Source organism: Podarcis tiliguerta (assembly GCF_965153285.1).
Source record: "Podarcis tiliguerta genome assembly, chromosome: 1".
Classification (NCBI taxonomy): Eukaryota; Metazoa; Chordata; class Lepidosauria; order Squamata; family Lacertidae; genus Podarcis; species Podarcis tiliguerta.
In genome coordinates this window covers 104,789,532-104,815,338 of record NC_139534.1, presented here as the reverse complement: position 1 = coordinate 104,815,338, position 25,807 = coordinate 104,789,532, and the positions used below count along the sequence as shown (strand labels likewise).

The 25,807-nt window shown below is 44.0% G+C and overlaps 1 long non-coding RNA gene across 1 annotated transcript; it reads left to right on the top strand.

The window, feature by feature from the left end:
• On the top strand, window positions 1-25,807 carry LOC310681515. Its single transcript, XR_014513368.1, has 3 exons — window positions 1-709; window positions 21,536-21,701; window positions 25,627-25,807. It is a non-coding gene; the product is annotated as an uncharacterized lncRNA (long non-coding RNA).

Genomic DNA, 25,807 nt, shown 5'->3' with positions numbered 1-25,807 from the left:
TTTCGCTCCCGGACGGAACTCCCCGCCCATAGCGACGAAGGGAAAACAACATCACAACACTCGGGCAGCGGCGGCGAAGGAGGCCAGCAGGCGGGAATTCTTCCGAGAAATCAGAGGAAAAGCAGGCAGGGAGGGAGCAGGCCGGGAAGCGGGGAAGAGGGCCGGCTGGCTGGCTGGCTAGCGCGCTTGGTAGAGCTAGAGCATGAGGCTCTTAATCCCTGGGTCGTGAGTTCGAGTCCTGCATTGTAGGGGGTCGGGCTGGATGACCCTCGGGGTCCCTTCCATCTTTAGAATTCTATAATTGTAGCTGGCTGGGAAATGGAGCGCGGAAGCCGAGCGGGGGCCTCGAAACCCCTCGAGGGGGGGGGGTGGAGGAAGCGGCGGCCATAATAATATCTCCTCCGCCCTTCCAGATATGGGGTGGGGTGGGAACCCTAGTTATTCGGGGATTTAGGACGGGGAAGCTGTCTTCTTGGCAACAAAAGGTGCAGCTGCCTGGCAGCGACCCCATGATGGGTGCAGGCTTTTCCCACGTGGCGGAGGCGCTGCTCAAGTCAAGGCGCAGCACCTTTTGTTTGGGTGACGAAAGGTGGCAGCCCGCAAGGTTGCATAAGCTGGGGCGGAGGAAGCCGCCGAGTTCTTGGAGAAGGAAGGGTTCACGAGGCGGTGCTTGCCGTGTTGATCTCTCTCAGGGCAGGATACAAAGCAGGTAAAGAAAAGACAGTGCTCGTTTATCGGAACTGAGACCTCCTGCGCAGCTGGCACCGGCCGGTTGGTTTTCTATTGAAACACTGAAAAAGGCGAGGGAGAAATTCCTAGACAACAGCCACAGTTTTGGACTGAAAGAGAGTGTGCTGAACCTTGCTTGCTGCTTAGGGATTCATTTTTCAGATATGATTTTTTCAGATATGCATATGATTCTCCCTCTTCCCATTTTATCCTCACGACAACCCTGTGAGGTAGGTGAGGCTGAGAGGCAGTGACTGGCCCAGGGCTACCCAGGGAGATTTCGTGGCTGAGTGGGAACTAGCACTCTGGTCTCCTTTGTTTTTGTCCGATGCTCTTACCACTACACCACACTATACTGGCGCACAGGGCATGCGCTGAATCAGCTCCAAATGAACACTCTAAAATAACAATGTTTTGGCATCTTCCAAGACCAACATCCATAAAGAGATGCCTCAGGTGAACTCTTATTACACACAAAGTTACCCCTTAATCAGTTTGTTTTGAAGGTGCCACAGGACTCTTGTTTATTTACAGCAACAGGCTACTCTGGAAGCTGAAACGTCTCCTTAAGTTGTGGAACTTTTTCTATTTCACTCAAGTCTTCATCAGGGAGTTCAGTGCAGAGCTCAGTGGAAGCCAAAAGTTGACATATGTCTACTGTAGCCTCCGTAGGCCCAATACAAGATATCAGCAACATACTTTGAATTTTCGGTTTTACATTTCCATATTGGCTACATAATTGCTGGGTTGTAGAAGAGTATACTGGTTTGTTTTCTGCCATTAAGGAACTCTCAAAGAAAGCTATTTTAAGGCAGGGCAAATGGCTACTGGAAACCCAGGGAGAGATGGGGGGAGTGAGTGAGCAGGGTGATTTTATTTTATTTAAAATATATTTATATGCCAGCCTTAATCAAAACTACTGCCTCCCATGTTGTTTTTGCTGCATTAGCAGCACTGAAGTGACGTCCCCGGGGCACGTGCCTGGGCAGCGTGTATGGAGGCCCTGGGCTGCCCAGATAACAAGACGCCCCTCTCAGCTCCGCTGATGTAGTCCAAAGGAAAACACAGTGATACGTTTGGCACCAGCTTGGCTGCAGGAATTGCCGAAAGGAGGCGTACAAGGCCCTATCTGACCATCTTAGGGACTCTGTTCCAGATTTGTATAGGGTTTACTTCTTAGACTTATCTTCTTCTGAAGATATCCCACAAGGTTTAGGATCAAGAGTTTTCCTTCTCCTAGATGGGCTACCTTTCCAGGTTGACAAGCTCCATCTGCTCCTCACTTCCTTCTACACCAGCTGCAGAAACCGCCTTCTTGACTGTTGGACCCACTTGAACTTGGGTGGTATTCAACCGAGGGTTAAGAATAATACCCCTGAGGAAAAGCTCCCCAAGGAAGCTCTGTGCTAGTGAGTGAAGGGTTAACTATACCTCAGTTTTTTAAAAATAATAATAAAACAACACCAGAGAGATCCTTGGATGAATACACACAGTGTTTATGGTCCAGGGATATCCCGTTGAGACTCCCTGGAAGTGAAGGGTTAACACTGCACAGGGGAATAAGCGGCAATAGGTGCGGTTTTCTTCTCAGCCCTCAATAAAGAGACATTTTCTCTCAACCAGTCTGGACAGGTGAGAAATCGGAAAGGGCTGGAGCCTGTGCTTCCGAATGACACAAAGCAGGGCTGTTAGCGCAGGCTTCTGTGCTTGTAAGCAAACTCCCATCAAGCTTACTTAACTCCCTGCGGCCTGATGTCAGGGTCCCCTGGTATCTTTTAAGAAGTACGCTCGTGTAAAGTCCCAGGCCTCCAGGACAATATGTTATTCAAAGCGATTCATTGGAAAAATACTAACTTCAGCGTATATGTGGGGGAAGGGATCAGTGTGAGGGAGGGTAACCAGCGCTGCACAAGTGTTCACCTACAATGCTGCCCCCCACCCTACAAAATAAAATAAAATACAAGACAGTTTTCTTGATTGTAAAACTTCCTGTCCCTTACTACACGTTTGAGCCACATGGTCCTAAGGTACTCTAGGCCACCTGCCCACAACTCTGCCGATATGAAAGAATAGATTTGGTGGTGGAGCTCGGAGGGAGGAAGAAACCATCTGTTCCTCCGTCCTGATCCTGCAATGAAATCATAGACCACATTTGGGATACTACACCCATTATTTCCAAGGGAACAGCTTATAAAGTCATAAATAACACAGGACTAATGGGTCATTGCAGGCCGAAGCCTGTGAGGGGGGGAAACTTCTCTCTGCAGCTAACTATCACAGCAAAAGGGAAAGGGATCATAAGTTGGTTTCACACAGCTTTTATCTTCTAGAAAACACAGGATTATAACTTTTTAAAGGTGCAGTACATGTCATGGCTTCGCTCTGTTTTTTTGCAGGCACAAGACATGATTAAGAAATCTAGTTATTTAGCTATATGAACACACTGAATTTGATACCCCTAGGGCTGCTTCACGTGTTACGAAACTCATAGCCCTTTGCAAGTTACAAGCTGTGTGATCCCTGAATGTGGGTTGCAGCATGATGATCATATAAGATGTAGATTTGACACACAACATAAAGTTGTCACACGTTACACTAGGGATGGGGAACTTGGGGGCCCTCCAGATGTTGTTTGATTCCAACAACATCTGCCCCAGCCAACAATGCCTGTTTGTCAGGGTTGAAGGTTCATGTGCTTCAGCAACATCCAGAGCAGTGCCTCCCAAACTTGGGTCTTCAGCTGTTATTGGACTACAACTCCCATCATCCCTAGCTACCAAGACTAGTGGTCAGGTATGATGGGAATCCTGGGCATAGCCAGGATTTTTTTTGGGGGGGGGCAAGACTTTTGTTAGGGAGGGGCAGAACCAATGTGATTGGCCAGTTAGTTTTTCTTGATCTGAAGGGGGCAGCTGCCCTCGTTGGCTACGCCCATGATGGGACTTGTAGTCCAAAAACATTTGGAAAGCCACGTTTGGAAACTGATCCAGAAGGTCCCACATTCCATGTCCCTGTGAGAAACCCTAAATGTAAGAATTGTACAGAGGCATGCAAAGTGAAAAAGAATATCGGTCTTGTGATATGTGTCTTACGGGAATCTATGAGAAGATAATTAGGGGAGCATGTGACTAGCTCAGGTGAGACAGAAAAAATTGGGTGGGGTTGGAATTTTCTCTCTTGCAAATTAAAATGAAGAGGACAGAAGCCAAGGAGGTGAGAGGGAAGTGAGATGGAAAATGAGGACAAAAGCAGGAAGAGGTATCCTAAGCCTGAAATGACTGGAATTTTGTGCAGTCCCCGAAAATGAAGTTCCCTGGTGAGTTATCACTTGTGGAAGGTGATGGGCAGGCATTCAGCAGGTTTTTGCACATAAGTTATAGTCTGAGACCTTGGCTAAGATATTGACTATACTTTGAAGCCTTCTGTATAAAACAGAAGTGGGAATAATATTCCCTCTCTTCTTCAAAGAAGAAGTGCTGTCAATTACCTGTGGTGTGGAGAAATCTGTGTGAGAAAATACACAGGAAGGGAAGGGCAGGTAGAGGAGATAAATCCAAAATCAAAGGTTGTCAACAAGTACTCAACAAAACTGTACTGTGTGCTTGTACATTCAAATGCCCTTCAGTCAAATACCCAGGATGGCTTTCAAATTTCAAAACAATAAACAAGATAAGCATGCACATTTTCCTTCATTAACCAGGTTCTACACTTTTTAAGACATGAAAGCAGGGGATTTGAAAATTACAGTTCACCAGATGGGAGGGGATGATTCTCTTGCCCTCCCCTGTGGACACCTGTGTGTGCAAACAGTTGTATAAAATATTGTCTTTTTATAGCTGTATAATGGATACCTTCAGATTCCACATTTGATTGACCTTGCTGTGCCATGAATGCTCTGGTGGTTGTAGGACTGGGAAGAGGACTGAAGGGGCAGGATACTCCTTATTCTTCTTTGGCGATCACTCGTAGCCGAGTAAGATTGTCTTCCATAAACACGGTTTTAACAATGAGTCCGTAGGTGACTGTGGAGGCCAATTCTGGATCCACACATCCTTCCACAGTGGGGACATTGGTTTCTGGGCAGGAGTTGATCACGGTATGGATTTGCCAAGCATGCCCTCCTCTTAGCATGTTTCTCCCTTGCGTCCTGAGTTCGAGTGTCTTCAAAGTCCATGACACCTTTGGTAAAGGCTGTTCTCCAACTGGAGCGCTCGCAGGCCAGTGTTTCCCAGTTGTCAGTGTTTGTACTAAATTTTTTTAGATTTGCCTTGAGACGGTCTTTAAACCTCTCTTGTTGACCACCAGCATTACGCTTTCCATTTTTAAGTTCGGAATAGAGTAGTTGCTTTGGAAGACGATCATCAGGCATCCGCACAACATGATCAGTCCAATGAAGTTGATGTTGAAGAATCATTGCTTCAGCACTGGTGATCTTTGCTTCTTCCAGTACACTGATATTAGTTCGCCTGTCTTCCCAAGTGATGTGTAAAATTTTTAGAGACACCGTTGATGGAATCTTTCGAGGAGTTGGAGATGGCATTTATAAGTGGTCCATGTTTCACAAGCATATAGTAAGGTTGGTAGTACAATAGCTTTGCAAACCAGCATTTTGGCTTCCCTGCGAATGTCCCGGTCCTCAAACACTCTGCCCTTCAATCGGGAGAAAGCCGCACTTGCAGAGCTCAGGCGATGCTGGATTTCAGCATCAATGATGGCCCTTGGGGAGAGATAACTGCCTAGGTAGGAAAAGTGATCAACATTTTCCAACGTTACACCATTGAGTTGGATTTGTGGTGCTGCAGAGGGGTTATTTTGTACTTGTTGATGCAGCACTTTGGTTTTTTGAATGTTGAGTGATAGGCCAAGTTTTTCGTAAGCTTCTGCAAAGATATTTAGGATGGTTTGGAGGTTGTCATCAGCGTACCGAAGCTCTATGACGGAAGTTACTGTAACCTTACTCTTTGCTTTCAGCCTGCTCAGATTGAAGAGCTTTCCATCTGTTCGATATATGATTTCTACTCTGGTGGGGAGTTCCCTTCGACAAAGTGTAGGATCATGGCAATGAAAATAATTAATAGTTGGGGAAATAACATAACCCTGTTTAACACCTGATCCCACTGTGAATGGTTCACTTTGAGAGCCAGCGAGTGGATCAAGAGAGGTCTTCGGTGCACAAGATCCAAAGCTTTCTCCTCCTATAACAGCCCCACCCCCCCCAAAGGGAGAAAAACTATGTTGGCCCTGTGTAGCCAATGTAGTTGTTTTCATTTCCATAGAAAACAGTGAGAGGGAATTAAGAAGGCAATCAGTTCCCAGTGGGAGGGAATTAAGCAGACAATTAAGAATGCATCTTTCCATAATAGCTGATTTCTGAGTCACTTTTTATGTGATTTTCAATCATTGTATGGTTTCAAGTATAATTGTTGTAAACCTCTCTGATATGTAATGGTATATAAATATTTTAAAATAAATAAAAATGCTTTTTAAAAACTGAAGTACAGAAGAAGAAGAAGAAGAAGAAGAAGAAGAAGAAGAAGAAGAAGAAGAAGAAGAAGAAGGAAGAAAGAAAGAAAGAAAGAAAGAAAGAAAGAAAGAAAGAAAGAAAGAAAGAAATGGGCTTATCAGCAAGAATCCATCAGGATTTAGGAAGTGGTGGTTCTGCCATGGACTCCCCCCTCCCGCCAAAATAATTTGCATTTGCCCTTTACCAATATGTATAATTTAAGGGGAAATGAAATATACACATCTTGGGACAAGCCAGACCTGTACTAAAGGGATGGCTTCCACTTGAACCAGAATGGAATCAGATTGTTAGGACTTAAAATCATGGTATGGACAGTTTAGTCCACCCGCTCCCCCCCCCCCAAACCAATTGTCAGATTATTCCGTTTGGCTAATCACGACCAGGGCCAGCAGAGCAGAACACTCCCCTTCTCTATCCTGTTTGTTCTGTCTGTTCTTGGCTAGGCTTCACTACTGAAAGCTAAAGTGCTGAATGGCAAAGTGGGAAAGAAGAGTTGTGGTGATTTTTAAAATGGCAAACAGAGCATGCTGCATGTGTATTTGCAGAGTTCCCATTGCTGGCACTATGCCAGTATGTCTTGAGGTACTTTGAAAGATTAAATCCAGTGGGCAAATGCTTAATTCTGCCCATTCAACCAGAAAGGCTCCCCCCCCCCTTACTCACATTTTTGTGTTGAAGAGTTAATGAAAAGAGAGCAAAAAGCTGCTGTTTATTTTGTCCCCACGAGAGCTATGAGGGGAGTTCTCCATGATGGACAGTGCAACCACTGTGGCTTTGAAGCAGTGAGGGAGGTGAACCGGGAGCTGAGAGGTGAAGGTCCCTGTATAACAGCTTTCCGTTTGTTTACCAAAAAAATATTATTCCATCATAAAAATTCCCAAAATAGTTCCCGTCTTGACAGACTGACTGGCAGCTGTCCAGCTCTGCAGGACCTTTCTAAATTAAAGGAAGCAGAAGAGCTAATCTGGTACCAAGAGCCCAGAACCTGCACATTTTGAAGACTGTTATTGGACTGGTTGCCGGGAAGTTTGGAGAAGGGACATTAGCATTTGACCTGGGATTGGCAGGATTATCAGGCTGAATTTCTCACTCAGTGTCGAACAGGCCTGACCACTTTCATAGCCACCGGTGACTGCTGTTCAGGCTCCCACTTTCCCATTCTGTGCTTAGCAAAAGACATGTCTCTTCTAATTGGTCCCTACATTGGGACTTTTGGACAGGAGGAGCGTTTATGGGACCAGGAGGACTGCTGTATTAATGCTTGTTGGTGGTTGTTAAACTTGATTAATGGTCAGAGGCTAAGCGGGCCAGATGCACCTTTTGCTAGAGTGCTTGCTGGATAATCAGTCCCAATAGCCCAGAAATGGCTGCATCTTCCTTGAAAGGTCTGAAGGGACTCAGAGGCAGGCGTGTTCCACAGCCCACTAAGGATGACATTTGTGAGATCGGCGTGTGAGAGAGAAATGGTAGAAGCAACTTGGAATGAGAGGGTAGAAAAGTCAGAGGAAAATCTGGAACCTGTAAGATATCAGCATCTAGGGATGTCTTCTTTGGTGATCATTCATAGCCAAGTAAGATTGTCTTCCATAAACACGGTTTTAGCAATGAGTCCGTAGGTGACTGTGGAGGCCAATTCTGGATCCACAAATCCTTCCACAGTGGGGACATTGGTTTCCGGGCAGGAGTTGATCACAGTGTGGATTTGCCAAGCATGCCTTCCTCCTGAGTTCAGGTGTCTTCAAAGCCCATGACACCTTTGGTAAAGGCTGTTCTCCAACTGGAATGCTCGCAGGCCAGTGTCTCCCAGTTGTCAGTGTTTATACTACATTTTTAAAGATTTGCCTTGAGACAGTCTTTAAACTTCGATTGACATTAGAGAAGTACAGCTGTGGCCTGAGGCAGCACGGGGTGGAGCAGCTCTCCCAAAATTGGCATCACTGCAGCTTACCCAGACGGCGCTGGGGTTCAGCAGAGAGGATGCAACCCCAGGGTTTTGTGGGCCCAGCAAGAGAGCTACATTGGCTCTGCTGGGGCACCCGCATAACCCCGGCTATTCCACCTTCCTGCCCCAGCCCCATTCAGGTAAGCTGCTGTGATGTCAGGAAGGTGGCTCTACAGTTCTGTGCCACTGCACAGCGGTAAAAAAAGGTAAAGGACCCCGGGACAGTATCTGCAGAAGTGTTCATCTGGAGGAGTATCTCCACTCTCTTCAGCCTGGACACTGAGGTCCAGCTTCACTGTGAGAAGTGAAGTTACAGGGAACCAGGCAGAGGGCCTTCTGGGCAGTGGTGCCTGCTCTGTGGAACGCCCTTCCATTAGATGTCAAGGAGAAAAAGAACTTCACAACTTTTAGAAGACATTTGAAGGCAGTCCTGAATCGGGAAGTTTTTAAAGTTTGACATTTTATTATGTTTTTATCTGTGCTGGAAGCCACCCAAATGTCTGGTTATCCATTGTGCTGCCAAGCTTTGCAAATGAAGCTGTCCTGTCTACATTGCTCTCCACAGGCTTTGAGTCACCAGCTCGCTCTCCTTAGTCAGGCAAGCACTGAACTGAGCAGAAACACTCAGTTCATTCAAATCATCCCCTCATTCATGGTTTTTTTTCCCTTTTGTAACTTCCCATTAGATGAATGGGAGGCGGGTGGAGGAAACCCATCACCATCAATGTCCCAGTGACCTCCAGAGTGCAGCATTAGTCAAATATACTTCTGCTTGCAGCTACAGAAAAAGAATAACAGACACAATGCTTCACTGGAAAAATACTTTACTAAAGCACGCATTTCAAGTACAGTGCCCTTCATACATAAAGAGAAATGTAGAAGCACCCAGGGAAGCCACAGTGTCAAGACTGTCAATGCTACAAAGGGGTAAAAGCATTCAAGGGCATCTTGAACGTGTGCAAAAATAATAGTGGGTGTTGCAGGAATTGTGGGAGGTGGCTCTGTCAGTCCAAGGAGCCTGGGGACCCCTGCTCATTGGAGATCCTTTCCACTACTATACAGCAAGCATAGTGCAGGGCAGCTACCTAGACCTTTATCTCCTGAGCCAGAAGATGGTGGTTGGCAAGGCTTTGAGTTAAAAGGGTCTGGCGGGCCAGGTCAGCATGCAGAATTCCTCTCAGGCAGCCTTGCCCAGGGAAATGGCTCAAGGCTGAAGTACTTAGATACTTTAAGAAGCTGAAGACAGAGACAGCAAAACTCTTTTAAGCTGCCTTTGAATAGGAATAAGTAGCCACAAACATAATTTTAAACCTCAGACAGAAGGACAAGGCCCCGCACTTGTCCATAAGCACCAAGTTCCTGTTTCAGCTGTGAGCAATACGTGAATTCATTCTTCAGCCGTCTCTTTGGGGAGAGGGAAGGAAGGTGGTTTTTAGGTTTCACTTCCTAGTCTACTGTATCAGTGTGACACACACTTTTTTCTATTCCAGAGCTCATTTTCCAGCCATGAAAAGGGAAGGATTTCGCCATGGTCCCCACTCATCCCCCAAACCATGCCTCACAAATTCTGCCATTGTTCTATATCTAGAAGAACTGTTTCTTTAAATGTTCCATTGAGGTGAAGCATATCTACCCATTTAGTTTTCTTAATCACGCTTTATTCTTTTTTACACAGTAGCCATTGCAGTCTGAATTGTGACCTCTTGCATGTTGTTGGACTCCCACAACTCCCTTCAGTAAAAACCACCACCACTATTATTATTATTATTATTATTGATTGATTGATTGAATTTATATACCTCCCTATACCCAGAGGTCTCAGAGCAGTTTGCAGAAAAGATCAACATAAACACAATATATATAATCAACATAAAAACAACAACCCCTCAAAAAAGAGCCACATTTTAAAAGGGTATAGGATGTAAATCAGATCAATCAAAGGCCTGGTTAAAAAGGAACATTTTTGCCTGGCGCCTAAAGGTGTATAATGAAGGCACCAGGTGAACTTCCCTAGGGAGAGCATTCCACAGACGGGGGCCACTGCAGAGAAGGCCCGTTCTCGTGTTGCCAGTAGTCTATTTGCAGAAAGGAAACTCGGGATCCAAGGCTATATGGCTTTTTTACCTTTATTCTAAATGAATGTGTTCACAAGATGAGACAGTTAGTCTGCCTCCCTCCCCTCCCCTCCGATCCTGTGACAAACCATTCCAAAATGGCAATGGGGGGAGGGGGTTAGCAGGCTGACTATCCTCACTTCCCATTTCCTTAAAGGCTTATTGTGAAGCAGTGGAACATGATTACATTGTCCTGCTCTGATGCACTTGTGAGTATGGAATTGCAGACCACCTAAAAGGTCTATCTTTAGTTACTGAACAGTGGTTGACTGAGATGGGATGACTGAGGCCAAGCAAATGAGTAAGTATCAGGGCCCATGATAAGCAGTTCCGTTAGATGGAAATAAGGGGAAATCACTTTTTAATTTTTTTTTTTTAAAGTTCAGTGGTAAGCACATTTTTAGCTCAATATTTCCCCCCTTCAAGCGTATATATCTGTTCTCAAATTGTAATAAAAATTATCATAACTTTTAATGTCATGTTTAATATCTTTTTGGGGGGCCAAGGGTAATTTATTTTGGGGTACTTGTGATCTAAAATTTAGTCCTCAGTAGAAGGCATCATTTTAATGATGCCACTGAAATTTGTTGCCTGCTTAGCTGTTAATTAACCAGTCCAAAGTCTTTCCTCCTAAGACCGTATTACCGGTACTGTAAATTAAAGTCAAAGGCCTGAGATTTCAAAATGCTCTAGCAAGCAAAGTCTCGGGGAGCAATCCTGACTTCCACCTGGGGAGCAACTGGGCAAACAGAATGGGGAGCCATTGCTGCATCCAAGCACTGCTGACCAGGGAAGAAATTGGGTGGCATAATTTTGTCTTGATTTGTGCAGGGCCAGCTCCAAGCTAGTGCAGCAGAAAAGCCTGGATTGGGCCCTGGTTTAGGAACACCACCACAGGTAGCCTGTCAACAGTTTGTGCCATTGGTGGCTGGAGTTTGGCTGGGCTACATGGAGGTAAACACCTTCTGCGTCCTAATCTTCCCCCAACAGCACAAACGGGGGACTAGGATTGCTCAAGAATCCACATTCGTGAATTTTTGCTTCAGGTGTGAAATTCAGTGGAGCTTTAAGACTGCTTACACCTAAGGAAAAAATAAAGAACATCACACAGTTTGCTCAGGTGATTAATTGACTTATATTTGGAACTGACTTATTTTTGTATGGTTCACATGCTGCTTGATCCATGATTCTGATCTAGATGCACAAACAGGTTCTGGTTTTAGAGATGGAGGAAGGCTTAAATTTGAGCCAGGGCTCTGCCCAGATGCAACGCCAGAATTCATAGGAGGCAATAAATGACGATGGTAACAGTAAGAGAGTAGCTTTGAAAAGATGCAAACAAGCTCTCTTTCACCAATAAGCAACCACAGTAGACCCCATACAACTGAGATGAGCAGTGAACATAATTCTACCTGACAAGCTGCATTACTTTCAGGGCCAGAATTATTGGAAAAGTGCAGCGTTGAATTCCACCCATTTTGTTTCGAACCACTGTTGTTAATTAACCTGGTCTATGAAAATACACTTTATTTGGGGCTGGTTCTCACAATCCTTTGGAATGTGGGCTGGCTCAACTCACATTACAGCACTGACTATGGTGATTCAGTCCATTCTTTCTTGTCCATATGACCATAAAATAATAGGCAGGTGATCACCTTGAGAGCAGAGAGGCAGAACAAAGAAAAGAGAGTGAAGAATTGCCCTTCTGGTTGCTGTGCCTTGAAACAGTTCTTCAGTTTGAATCATGAGATGGAGGAAAGCCATGCTAATCTTCTTGCTTTGCAGAACTTGGAAAGAACTTTTGAATATTTCCTTTCCCATTTTCTGTCTCTTAGCAATTCTGTAGGGTGATATCATCGGGGTCTTTTCCAAGCCCAGGCTCAGACATTACAGCACCAGGTTTTGGCTGCTGCAGATAGCAGCAGCGACATCCTGTGCTCTCTAGTCCTCCTCCCCGAAACACTCAAGTGGTGTAAAGAAACTCCCACAGTCGGACTCACGAAACCACCATTGAATGTCTAAGAAACCATGAACCCATCATGACCTCAGCCCTGGATGGAGTACCCACACCAGCAGAGCTGCCTTCAAAAATAGTTCTCTTAAAATAGTATTGGACTTCTCTGATGGTTTAACGCCATTTCTCCCTCTCTTCTGGTGGTTAGTTTCTAAAAAGAGAAGTACCAGGGTCCTCGCCTACATAGAAACCATGTCCTTTGAAGTCTCTTCCCATTATGCTGGAGGAGCGTGTGTGTTTCTCTATGCAAAGTCAAAGCAACAAGCTTTAAAAGGGGTTATTACACAGCCCTCATGGAGTCTCGTCACTCAAAACAGTTTCTAGGGCTGAGCTCTGCCTGAAGGTCCATTCTTCTCTCTTTTTGTTTCCTGAGACAAAAGGCTCAGGTAGTCAAGTCATTAAGTGACCAAAAGTCAAAAGAAACACTTGGTTTCTGTAAAAATACTAAAGCAGAAAAATAGATGTTTGGCATTTACTACGTGGGCACTTTGGTGTTCGGCATTGTTCTGCAATGCTCACCAATGCAAGTCTGAAAATCAAACTCCATCGAATAACAACTTGTTACCTAACTAAGAGATGGAAGGTATTTTAAGGAAAAGAACGTGGACCCTGACCTTGGAGGAAGCAAGGAGCATTTTCAGTGCCCCCTCAATTTATTCAACTTCTGATTTGCGCAACTGCAGAGACATAAAAAGGCCTGCCACAATCACACACATCATGGATGCTACAAGGACACTGGAGACAGGAGTCATACAGATATGGTAACTTCAGCACCTGCTAAAGATGTTCTTCTTTCGACAAGCCTTATCAATGGAAGTAATGATCCCAGTTGGTATCTGTGTTGAACAGATTTTATGTTTGTGCTGTTTCCATTGTGCCAGAAGCAGTTTAGTCACGCTGGCCACATGAGTCAGAAAGCTGTCTGTGGATATGAAGTGAGATGAGCGCCGCAACCCCACAGTCGCCTTTGACTGGACTTAACCGTCCTGGAGTCCTTTACCTATGTTTGTGCCTCTTGTTGTAAACTTTTTTTATTATTATTAGTATGGTGTTGCTGTTTATTTACACATGAAGTTATTTTAGCTATACAGGCGACTCTCAACTTATACTGGGATTAAGTTCTGGGAATAGTGCCTAAAGCCAAAATAGCTGAAACGCATTGGGTTCAATGGTGGGTGGGATTGCCAAAGTTCTTTTTCCTGGATGCCCACCCTCTTTCTGCCACCCGAATGTGCAAGATTTAAACGTGTGCAAGTTGTGAGTTACCTGTATATGGAACAGTTTCATATATGTTTTTATTATACTGTAAATCACTTTGAAATGTCCCATAGGAAACAATTCATAGATGAAATAATAATAATAATAATAATAATAATAATAATAATAATAATAATAATGTCTCTCCAAGAGGATCCACATGCTCCTAAAGCAATCCAGTAAGGGCTACTGGTGTTTGAGTGAGCTGACAGCCATCTCACACCCCTTACACGGCAATTGTGTTTGCTGTGGCTACCCTACTCAACACAACCTGCACCAGCAGCACAATATTCTGCCCCCACATTATGGAGGGGAAGGTATACCATCCAGTACCATCCGGAAATCTCCCCCAGTATTTATCAAGGTTGTGCTTCAGGCAGCTGATTGTCTACAAAGAAATGGTGAATGATTTAGCACACGTGTGTGTGTGTGTTTGATCGTCTTGCAACAATCTTGGTTACAGAGCTGAAGATATTTTAGCTGTTTGCACCATTGCTGGTGGAAGATCAAATGTAAGCAACAATGAACAATCTAGGGATTCAGCAATTGGCAGGACAGACTTATCTTGAATTCTCTTCACAGTGTTGCCAAAGTATAGAGTGTATGAAATGCTCAGTGTTCTTCACCAGATCTTTCCAGAAATGACAGCCCCAAAGCTAATGGGGATTCACAATACTTCTAAAAACTTGAATCGCACCAGTCTCATTTTCAAGTGGCAAGAGTCCCAAGCTGGATGATTTCTGCTAGCAACATCCTTTCCTACCAAGATATAAGAGTTTCCAAGACGGTCGCTCAAAATCAACATACAGACTCTATGCCATGACTCACAGCTTTTGTTCTTTTGAAAAATTAGGCCCAGGTCATGTGAAATGGCTGTGTAGGGTTCAAGTTAAAGGGTCAGGATAAAATTAGATATTTAGAAGTAAGTGCTCTTGTTTTGTAACAGCAGCATTCCACATGTCAAAAGCTAAAAGATCTTGCTTATCCCCAATTAGCTTTCCCTTCCTATTGTTTATTTCCTTTCTCAACTTCATTCACTTGGGATACTCATAGACTAATTAATCTCCTTTTTGTTTATACTTTTTGGAGTCTTTTCTGGACCTGACACATTGGCACAATGTTACAGAGTTTGCTTGTTATGTCAAGGTGTCTGGATTAACCCAGCCCAGAATTTTGTTTCCAATGAATGTATTAATAGGGGTGCAGTGACTTTAAATAGTTTGACATTTGAAATGATGTGGGTTGGGGGTGTTATTCTGTTTTGCTAGTTTTTGAGCAGATACAGCCATCTGCAGCCCACATTTAAACTGAAGCTTGATTTACACTTTTATACTGAAGTGGGAGGTGACTTGACCACCTCATTTTCACACAGGGAGCTAGCTGTGTCCTGGTTCTTGTATTACAGCAGCAACATGATGATGTATTGAGCATGATGCCTTGTGGGTGCAGATTGTGGCTTCCATGCCTAGTTCATTCCACTTCAATTACACGTGTGCAATCTCCGGAAAAGATTAAACACCGAAATATGTATCCAGTGCTTCTATATATGCAACAAATGCCAATGATACATAGGGAATGTTGGGCTGATACTTTCCCCCTAGATACATGTATCCAAAAGTGATTAATAAAAGTACTGGAAATGATATAAATAAAACTCCTATAATAGATGTTCATTAAGGTTTGTTAAGTAGTATTCTTGTATAACTTGGACATAGTCAGAGAACTGCTGGTGTCCTTGGCTAATAATTTAAAACCTAATAAAAATTAATGTTAATTAGGCAAACCCGACCAAGCCCTATGGTTCACCTAATATGGCTGCCACAACCCTGGGGCCTACATGGTCGAAGATTTATGGGCAATTAAGTCAAAAGCACAATAATAGTGATGGAGGAGGGAGCTGAGAGCAACAGCAACAACATCCACTTGCACAGAGCCCTTGGAAACTATCTTGTCACCTGCCAATCATGCTGATGGTGACTGATGTCACCCCCACATTAGTCATGCACGGAAGACACCAATCAGCAGGTAGTGATGGCAGAAACCATTTCACACCTTCCCACACAATGGGGTTCATACAACTGGACACAATACATTTGCATTGGTGTCTGTGCAATGGGAACAAGCGTTTTGCAATGCAGAAGAAGATATATTGATGAGCACTGCAAGATCAAAGTTCCTGGAAGTTTCCATTTACTCCAGTGCAGTGAAGGGGGTGTCTGTTAAGTTTTGATAGCTATGTTGCTGGCATAATACTGTACTGCAGTGGTTGGGGAGATGGAACTATTTTAGTACTTTGGCTTACTCCATATACACCCACTTGACTGCTTTGATCAGAGGAACTAGCACTGTCAAATGTGCCCCATAATATCCATACTGCATTTGTAAGAACAAGATCTTGAAGTGTGGCAGCACCTACCCTTCGGAACTCCCTGCCTTTTGATATCAGACAGGCACCTTCACTGTACTTTTTTGTGTGTGCCTGCTAAAAACTTATTTCTTTAGACAAGCCTACCCAGATATTTAGGAAGCTGGAGCATGTTTTAATCTGATTTTAGTTCATTGTTAGTTCATTGTTATCTTGTTGTTGTTGTTTAGTCGTTTAGTCGTGTCCGACTCTTTGTGACCCCATGGACCAGAGCACACCAGGCATTGTTATCTTAGCCTTTGCTAATTCTTCTTATTGGTAATTTTATGGTTTTATCTTTTTGTAAACAGCTTTGAGGTTGCTTACAATCAAGCTGTATATAAATCTTATGAAATAAATAAAGTAGCATAGAATCTGGATGGAGCTAGCCACTTCTCTGATCTTCTTCCAACTCTTCATCCATTCCTCCCATGCCCATCCAGGAGGACTACGGTTCCCATCAGGCCTGACCACTGGTCATGCTGGCTGTGGCTGATGGGAATTGGAGTCCAGACATCTGGAGGGCCAGAAGTTCCCCATCCCTGCTTTAAAGAATAAGAATGATTTTCCTAGGTTCCTAACTCTTCCTGAGCTATTTTAACTGGCTTGTTTTATTTTATCCAAGTGCTGTTTTATAAACCTGCTTTTATCTTGGTTTATTTTTCAAAATTTGTTTTCTTACATTGATGTTCCAGCTTTTTATCATCACAGAACCCATGGTGGTGTACATGCAATTCCCAGGTAGTCAAATGGCAGAGTCATAGGCGTAGCCAGGATTTATTGGGGGAGGGGGTAGAGTTTATGTTAGGAGGGGCAGAATGGAGTTATCTGCAATGCAATTGGTCAGTTAAGTCTTTTTATTTATTTACTTGATTGGGAGGGGATGCTGCTTCCCCTGCCCATGGGCAGAGTGGAAATTTGAACCCTGGTCACCCAGGTCTTAGTCCAACCACCTGGACTGTTAATATCACCCTTTAAAAGCACAATACAATAAAATCCTAGATTATGCTTTGAAAGCTCATGAGGCCGCCATCTTGTTGAAATAAGCTGGTTTGGGTCTGGCTAATGCATGGATTGCTAACTACCTGGGAATTGCATGTACACACCATGGGTTCTGTGATAAGATAACATGTTGTGTTATACTAGGTATTACCAAGAAGAGCAGAGGAAGTAGCAACAGAGCCATATTTCTTGTGACACTTCCTCAATTTCATGTTTTGGGAGATTGACCGTATGGCTCCAATATGGAGTCTGGGCTAACTTGATATTATTACCCATGCATACAAGGCACCAACTGAGAATTAGCAATGGTCAAATGTAATGTAACATGTATTGTTTACATTATAGAATCATAGAATCATAGAGTTGGAAGAGACCACAAGGGCCATCGAGTCCAACCCCCTGCCAAGCAGGAAACACCATCAGAGCACTCCTGACATATGGTTGTCAAGCCTCTGCTTAAAGACCTCCAAAGAAGGAGACTCCCCCACACTCCTTGGCAGCAAATTCCACTGTCGAACAGCTCTTACTGTCAGGAAGTTCTTCCTAATGTTTAGGTGGAATCTTCTTTCTTGTAGTTTGGATCCATTGCTCTGTGTCCGCTTCTCTGCAGCAGCAGAAAACAACCTTTCTCCCTCCTCTATGTGACATCCTTTTATATATTTGAACATGGCTATCATATCCCCCCTTAACCTCCTCTTCTCCAGGCTAAACATGCCCAGCTCCCTTAGCCGTTCCTCATAAGGAATCGTTTCCAGGCCTTTGACCATTTGGGTTGCCCTCCTCTGGACACGTTCCAGTTTGTCAGTGTCCTTCTTGAACTGTGGTGCCCAGAACTGGACACAGTACTCCAGGTGAGGTCTGACCAGAGCAGAATACAGTGGCACTATTATTTCCCTTGATCTAGATGCTATACTCCTATTGATGCAGCCCAGAATTGCATTGGCTTTTTTAGCTGCCGCGTCACACTGTTGGCTCATGCCAAGTTTGTGGTCAACCAAGACTCCTAGATCCTTTTCACATGTACTGCTCTCAAGCCAGGTGTCACCCATCTTGTATTTGTGCCTCTCATTTTTTTTGCCCAAGTGCAATACTTTACATTTCTCCCTGTTAAAATTCATCTTGTTTGTTTTTGCCCAGTTCTCTAATCTGTCAAGGTCGTTTTGAAGTGTGATCCTGTCCTCTGGGGTGTTAGCCACCCCTTCCAGTTTGGTGTCATCTGCAAATTTGATCAGGATGCTCTTGAGTCCATCATCCAAGTTGATAAAGATGTTGAATAAGACCGGGCCCAAGACAGAACCCTGTGGCACCCCACTAGTCACTCTTCTCCAGGATGAAGAGGAACCATTGATGAGCACCCTTTGGGTTCGGTCAGTCAGCCAGTTACAAATCCACTGAGTGGTAGCATAGTCAAGACCGCATTTTACCAGCTTCTTTACAAGAATATCAGGGGGCACCTTGTCAAATGCCTTGCTGAAATCAAGGTAGGCTACATCCACTGCGTTCCCTTCATCTACCAGGCTTGTAATTCTGTCAAAAAACGAGATCAGGTTAGTCTGACATGACTTATTTTTCAGAAATCCATGCTGACTATTGGTGATCACAGCATTCCTTTCTAGGTGCTCACAGACTGTTTGCTTAATGATCTGCTCCAGAATCTTCCCTGGTATTGATGTCAGACTGACTTGGCGGTATTTATTTGGGTCCTCTCTTTTCCCCTTTTTGAAAATAGGGACATTTGCTCTCCTCCAGTCTGCCGGGACTTCGCCTGTTCTCCAGGAGTTCTCAAAGATAACTGCCAGTGGTTCTGAGATCACATCTGCTAGTTCTTTTAATACTCTTGGATGCAGTTCATCTGGCCCTGGAGACTTGAATACATCTAAACTAGCCAAGTATTCTTGTACTATCTCCTTAGTTATTCTGGGCTGTGTTTCCTCTGCTGAATGATTTGCTCGGAATTCTTCAGGTCGGGCATTGTTTTCTTTATTGGAGAAGACATTAAGTTTTAATATGCTGCCTTGGGGGTCCTTGCCAGAAAAAAAGACCACGGCACTTTCCCCCCGGCCAGGGTAGACTACTATGACACAGCAGATAGGAGAGAATCAACAATTGCCACAATCTCCAGAGCTCTCTGCAGACATGGGCTCAAATTCCCTGGGAGCTCAAACACAGCCACCTTTTTTCCCAGGAGGCTAGGAGAAATGTCACTGCAGTCACTTTATGCAGGTAACTTTCTAATTCAATGGGCAGGAGGAATGCATGGAGAACCGATGGACTTTCTGAGGAGAAGGCTCAGTTGTGGGAACTACGCTGCCATATAGGCCCCTCATAAGAACAAAATACAACCTTGTGGCACCTTAATGACTAACCCTCTTCCGAACTTTGTTGTGCTATTTTAAACACCTGCAGTGGGAGAGGAAACCATTGTTTTGTTTCAGCCATGGAGAAACAGAAACAAACACATTTCTGGTTTAGCGATTTCATGTTGGATTTTGTCTTTGAAAAAACAAAAAAGAGGCTTGAGGCTTATCAGATGTATTGTGGCATAAGCTTTCATAGACTACACCAGACACACAACGAAGTGTTACATTAATTTCTGGTAGCAATCATATATACGTGGTGGATATAAAGGGAAACTTTACAGTCGGGACTAATGGAATGTTCTCTATGTGGTGCTTCCCTTCTGCTTGGTTTGGAGACTGCAGTCAGTGCAGACCCTGTCAGCATATAACACCCAAGCTCAGAGATCTGCACTGGTTGATGATTTATTAGCAGGTCAGATTCAAAGTGCTCCTATTAGTATATAAAGCCCTCAACAGCTTGGGGCCAGTTTACCTGAAGGATCACCTTGCCCCATATATGCCCACCTGACCACTTACATCTGCAGAACTGGCATGTTTACAGGTGCCACATATGAATGTCCATTCTGCATTTGCAAGAAATCGGTCCTTTAGTTGTGGCAGCATCTATACTTTGGTACTCCCTGCCCATTGATATTAGGCAGGCACCTTCACTGTATTATTTTCTGCCCCTGCTTAAAAAAAAAGCTTCTTTATTTCGGCAATCCTACCCTGGCATGTAACTTTATCATGTTGCCTTGATGCATGATTTAAATGAGTGAAAGTGTCTTATAATTACTGGTTTTATTTTACATTTTAAATGCAATTTGTTTTTAATGTTTGTTTTTATTGGTATTTTTGATGGCTTTATTATTTAAACTGTGTAGAGGTCTTTTGCTTTAGTAAGCAGCATATAATTTTTTGTTAAATACATAGTAATAACAACCAGTGATCCCAAATGGTCATGAAATGCAGGAGAGATTGCTTGCAATAATTCTATATAAAGCTTAACTTTATTCAGGATCAGCAAAGTGGTTATTTAGAAGAGCTTGGATTGGATTTGATATCCCGCTTTATCACTACCCGAAGGAGTCTCAAAGTGGCTAACATTCTCCTTTCCCTTCCTTACCCACAACAGACACCCTGTGAGGTGCATGGGGCTAAGAGACTTCAGAGAAGTGTGACTGGCCCAAGGTCACCCAGCAGCTGCATGTGGAGGAGCGGAGACGCGAACCCGGTTCCCCAGATTACGAGACTACCGCTCTTAACCACTACACCACACTGGCTCTCCTTATTTAGAACAGCAGTACTTGCGGATAGCACAATCATCCTAGTAAGAACTACGAATGTCCTTCACTCCCCTTTTCCCTTGCCTTCCCCGAAACAACCCTGCTTTGCCTGCTACAAGGATGATGTAGAAAACATTCCACACTATTGTTGCAAAAAGTTAAATTTGCTAGTATGGTAGGACATCTAAAATAGGGATGGGGGACCCTCTAGTCGTCCGGATGCTGTTCAGCTCCAACTCCACACATCCTGTACCCTTGGCTATGCTGCCAGGGCTGATGGGAGTTGGACAGCCCCAGACCCTCATAGCCATGACCTAAAATGTAGGCTGATAAGGCAGAAAGACTGGAGATCAAACTGAATATGAGCCAAAAATATGGTGGTGCTATTATACAAAAAGCAAACCCCAAACCCACAACCACTTTAGGCTGTATGAACAAAAACCTTGTATCCATTATTTTCAACGTAAGGGTCTCATTCATGTTCAGCTTGCAGGCCATATTTCATGAAGACAGTCCGTAAACAAGAAAGATTTACCGTACATCCATTTTCTTCCTGAGGGCAAAGTCCTTTGAGGCGTTGGGAATATGTTTAGCCTAGGCCCTAAAGAAAATATGATCAAGGAGGTAGATTTTCAAACATTTAAAGATATATGAGGAAGCAGAACTGATTTGATTTGATTTGATTAACTTCAGTAGTAGCTTTAAGAATGATGTGAGACTTAAGATAAATTAAGATGCAGTCAAATTATAACAGTTTGTATCGGCAACAAGCTTGTATACCTGAATTAAGGAGTAGACGGGAAGTCATTTGTGTCTTTGAGTCAGTTTGTATTAAGTCTGTTTGTTTTTTGTATGGTATAGGTGTAATGACCGTTTTTCCTTTTTCTTTGTGTATTACAAAAAAACCATTTTATTTTTTAAAAGGAGGCAGAACTGAAGATAAGGCAAGAAATAAGATGAGATAACTATAACAACAGCTCCGCAGTGGAAGAAACTTCCTAAAGTTGCTGTGGAATTTCTTGCTGTTTCTTAAGGGAAAGTTGGTGCTTCAGAAGCTGTCTCCAACCATCCTGGCTTCCCAGCACGGATGGTAAAATTGAAGAAGAAGAAGAGTTTGGATTTGATATCCCGCATTTCACTCCCTTTAAGGAGTCTCAAAGCGGCTAACATTCTCCTTTCCCTTCCTCCCCCACAACAAACACTCTGTGAGGTGAGTGGGGCTGAGAGACTTCAGAGAAGTGTGACTGGCCCAAGGTCACCCAGCAGCTGCAGGTGGAGGAGCGGAGACGCGAACCCGGTTCCCCAGATTACGTGACTACCACTCTTAACCAGTACACCACACTGGCTCTCAATTGGACTTCATAAATACTCTCCAGAGCACTTTGAGGGGGTGTGGGGTTGGCAACCTTGAATGGCGAGTGTCCTCATCCTTTGCCGTGCATTGGACCCTCTGCCATGATGATCCCTGGATCTTGGAACCAGCTGTTGCCAGATGGCTACGTGATCTAATAAATACATCAGATCATTTGCTTGGCAGCCAATTCTGAATCATGCATGCTGATTCAAGCGTTATGCCAATCTCCATGTTAATCTACTCCTTGCTTGCTAGTGTAAACCACAGGTACGGGGGCAGGGTTGGTAGAGGTGATACAAGGGAAAACAGCAGCTAAGATATGCAAGACCCCAGGCTATCTGTAGGCGCATCGAATTTCCAGTACCACCCTCCACAGGCTACATTTAGCAAATGTTTCTCAGCTTTTATACACGAACTTGGCAGGGATCCCTGCTGTCAAAAGTTTATCTTCAACCCACTGCACCATCTACTGGCCAATGTTAACCACTGCATGCTTTTGCAGACTACTGTACTCCTTTACTTGGAAGTCGGTATTCGAAGAATCGGAGGGTCTGAGAATAATAAGAATTGGAAGGGACCTCAAGGGTCTTCTAGTCTGACCCCCTTCGATGCAGGATTCAAGAAAGTACACCAGCATATAATGGGAATTGATAGCAAAAATTCTAATCAGCATAACGCAGAACTGGTTCGGTGTGTAAAAAGGACTACAAGCAGAACTCTTTCCCTGCACATTTTCATTTGACACCTGTCAGTATATATCTAAAGAAAGCTTGCAGGACAGAAGACCCACCAGCCAATCACAAGTCCTGCCCAGCCTATTTGCAGCCCTCTGGAGGAATTCCAAATATCCTGTGTGTTGTATCCACAGTAGAATCACGTCTCTTCTTCTGTTAGCACAAGGATTTACCCTTACACAATGGAACTTCCCCTTCTCCTCCCACTGCACCCCCCCCCAATATGTTCTGAGGGTTCCCCCAAATCCTTCAGAGCAGATTTGTGGAGGGCTCGGAGGCACATGAGAAGGATAGGCCACACTGCACAAGCAAAAATCCCTGTAAAACGAAAGCATTGGATTCCGCCCATTGTTTGTGATTTTCCTTACATCTTTGCGAGAACATCCAAGGCTTGCCTCAGCCTGCCCAAAGCAGAAATGGGGAGAATGCTTGCATCGCTCACTACATTTGAACTGGCTCAAGACGTTTCCTGACCGAGATGGAACAGTACACACACACCGCCAACAAATAAGGATGCATACTATGGCTGGCTGCATTGTTTTGACACCTAAGGCAGAAAATCCCACCAGCACCCCCCCCTAGAGTAAGACTGCAGTAATAATCAGTACATGGAATGAACTTGTTCACCTTAACGAAGTCCCCTGAATTATTTAAAAAATCTCTGAGCCATACCTGAAAGTGGTTCCATAATTGCTGAGTAAAGTGTACATGAATCAAGTCCATTCTGGGATAGAATGCTGAATCATTTCTAGTTCATTTTCATGTTCATTCTCTTGTTTCTCCTTAGACTCTTTGGGCTTTTAAGGTTACAAAATGTAATGGTTGGGGGAAGTAAATTAAACCATTTGCATTCCGCTGTGTACATGTTTTGATGTTTTCCTAGCCTTCATAATTATATTTTACACTTTAGCACAGCATTTTGCAACATTCTAAAAGCTGAAAGGAAAAAGGATCATCTGGATGAACTTGAATTGAACTGCGAACTGCATGTGAACTTTTTGGGAAAGGGATTAATGTGAACTGAAATTAGCTGTAAAGAGGAAATTCGAACAGATTGCTTCGTGCTAGTAAATTTGCGGAGTCCCAGACAATTTCCCGCTCTCAACTTGGGAAGATTCAAGTCACTATGACCAGAGTAAGTTGTGGGTGGGGAAACACTTGCAGTAGCATAACTTCTGGTGTCATGTTCCATTTCCAATCAATGTGAAGCAATCTTTCCAGAGGGGTAACTTGCCCTCATCAGACTCTGTTGTCAATGTGAAGCAGTAACTCCAGCTGTTGCGCTAAAAGCATTCTCCAGATAACCCCAAGCATTTTAATTAGGTCAGAAGATGGCTGGAGACTATGAAAAAAAAAAAAGTTTAATGTCGGCTGAAGAGTATTAATTCAGGGACAACGGCTTACCAGCAGCTCCTAAAGGCAAGATTTCATTGGGAGGCACCCTTTAAAAACGTGCTCGCGAATGCAGACCCTCTAAAGCATTATTTTCCAGGGACGTCCCTGATTTAGAGAAGCCATCCCTGTTTCTGAATTCATAGAATCATAAAGTTGGGAGGGACCCAAGGGTCATCTAGTCCAACCCCCTGCAATGCAGGAATCTCAGCTAAAGCATCCATGACAGATTGCCATCCAATCTCTGTTTAAAAACCTCCAAGGATGAAGAGTCCACCACCTTTTGTGGGAGTCTGTTCCACTGATGAACAGCTCTTACTGTCAGAAGGTTTTTCCAAATGTTTAGTCGGAATCTTCTTTCTTGCAACTTGAAGCCATTTGTTCAAATCCTACCCTCCAGAGCAGGCAAAAACAAGCCTGCTCCCTCCTCCACGTGACAGCCCTCAAGATATTTCAAGATGGCTATCATATCTCCTCTCAGTCACCTCTTTTCCAGGCTAAACTGACCCAGTTCCTTCAAGCACTCCTCATAAGGCTTAGATTTGATCCCGGAATGTCCCACTTTTCCTTAGGACGTTCCTATTTTCATTGGAGAAATTTTGGAGGGTATGGAGTTATCCGACCCATGAGCCACCTAAAGGCAATCCTGTATAGGGAAGTTTTTCTAATGTTTTAATGTTTTATTATGTTTTTATATATGTTGGAAGTTGCTCAGAGTGCTGGGGCAACCCAGTAAGATGTATGGGGTATAAATCGTAAAATTATCATTCTGGAATGGGACGTCCCTATTTTCATCGGAGAAATGTTGGAAGGTATGTGAATGTCTGACAGAAAGCAGCCTTCTGCTCAGACGATATGTGTGGGCTTTAATGGGAACTAATCCTTCCATTGAAGCAAGGAGTTCCATGCCCAATTTCTTTCTTGGAAGTGACAGGGCTGCGTTTTGTAAGCATTATTCAGCAGATAAGGAGTGATTTTGACCTCTTTCTCACACACTGTTTCCTCCTTATGGTTTCTGCAACCGTGCTCCCTTCCCCTCCCTTCTCTCTCCTCCCTTCAGAGAATTGGCTTTACAACGGAATTGTAAAATAATCCAGCTGTTCCTATGGTGACTTGTTGGCTGTTGCCCGGAATGACACCATCAAGCATAGACCTGGCCTGTTCTCTGCCAATACCCAAATCTGTTTATTCTGAGCAAGGCTGTGTTTGCTTTTGAAGCAGGTCAAGTACATGTCTAAAAGCTGGAGGAGAGATGATGCAATCCCAGAGATCGTCCAGGAAAGCTGCTGTTTTGCCTGTATCTGATGCTTCGAGGGCAGGGATGGGGAACCTGCAGCCCTCCAGATATGGTTGAACTCCAACTCCCATCTGCCCCAGTCAACACGATCAATAGTCATGGACAATGGGAACTGTAGTCCAATAACATCTGAGGGGGCACACGTTCTCTATCCCTGCCCTCTTTACCTATTTAATTTAGTTTTTAACACAAATAGTCCACATCAAGACCTGACATATCCAATTCTCTTTTTATATAGGCTGTTAACTGACTCTGTTTACGCAAGGGAGAAAAGTGGTAAGAGGAAGGCACACTTGGCAAATCCACACCATGACCAACTCCCACCCGGAAACCAATGTCTCCACAGTGGAAGGACATGTGGATCCAGAATTGGCCTCCACAGTCACTTACGGACTCGTTGTTAAAACCGTGTTTATGGA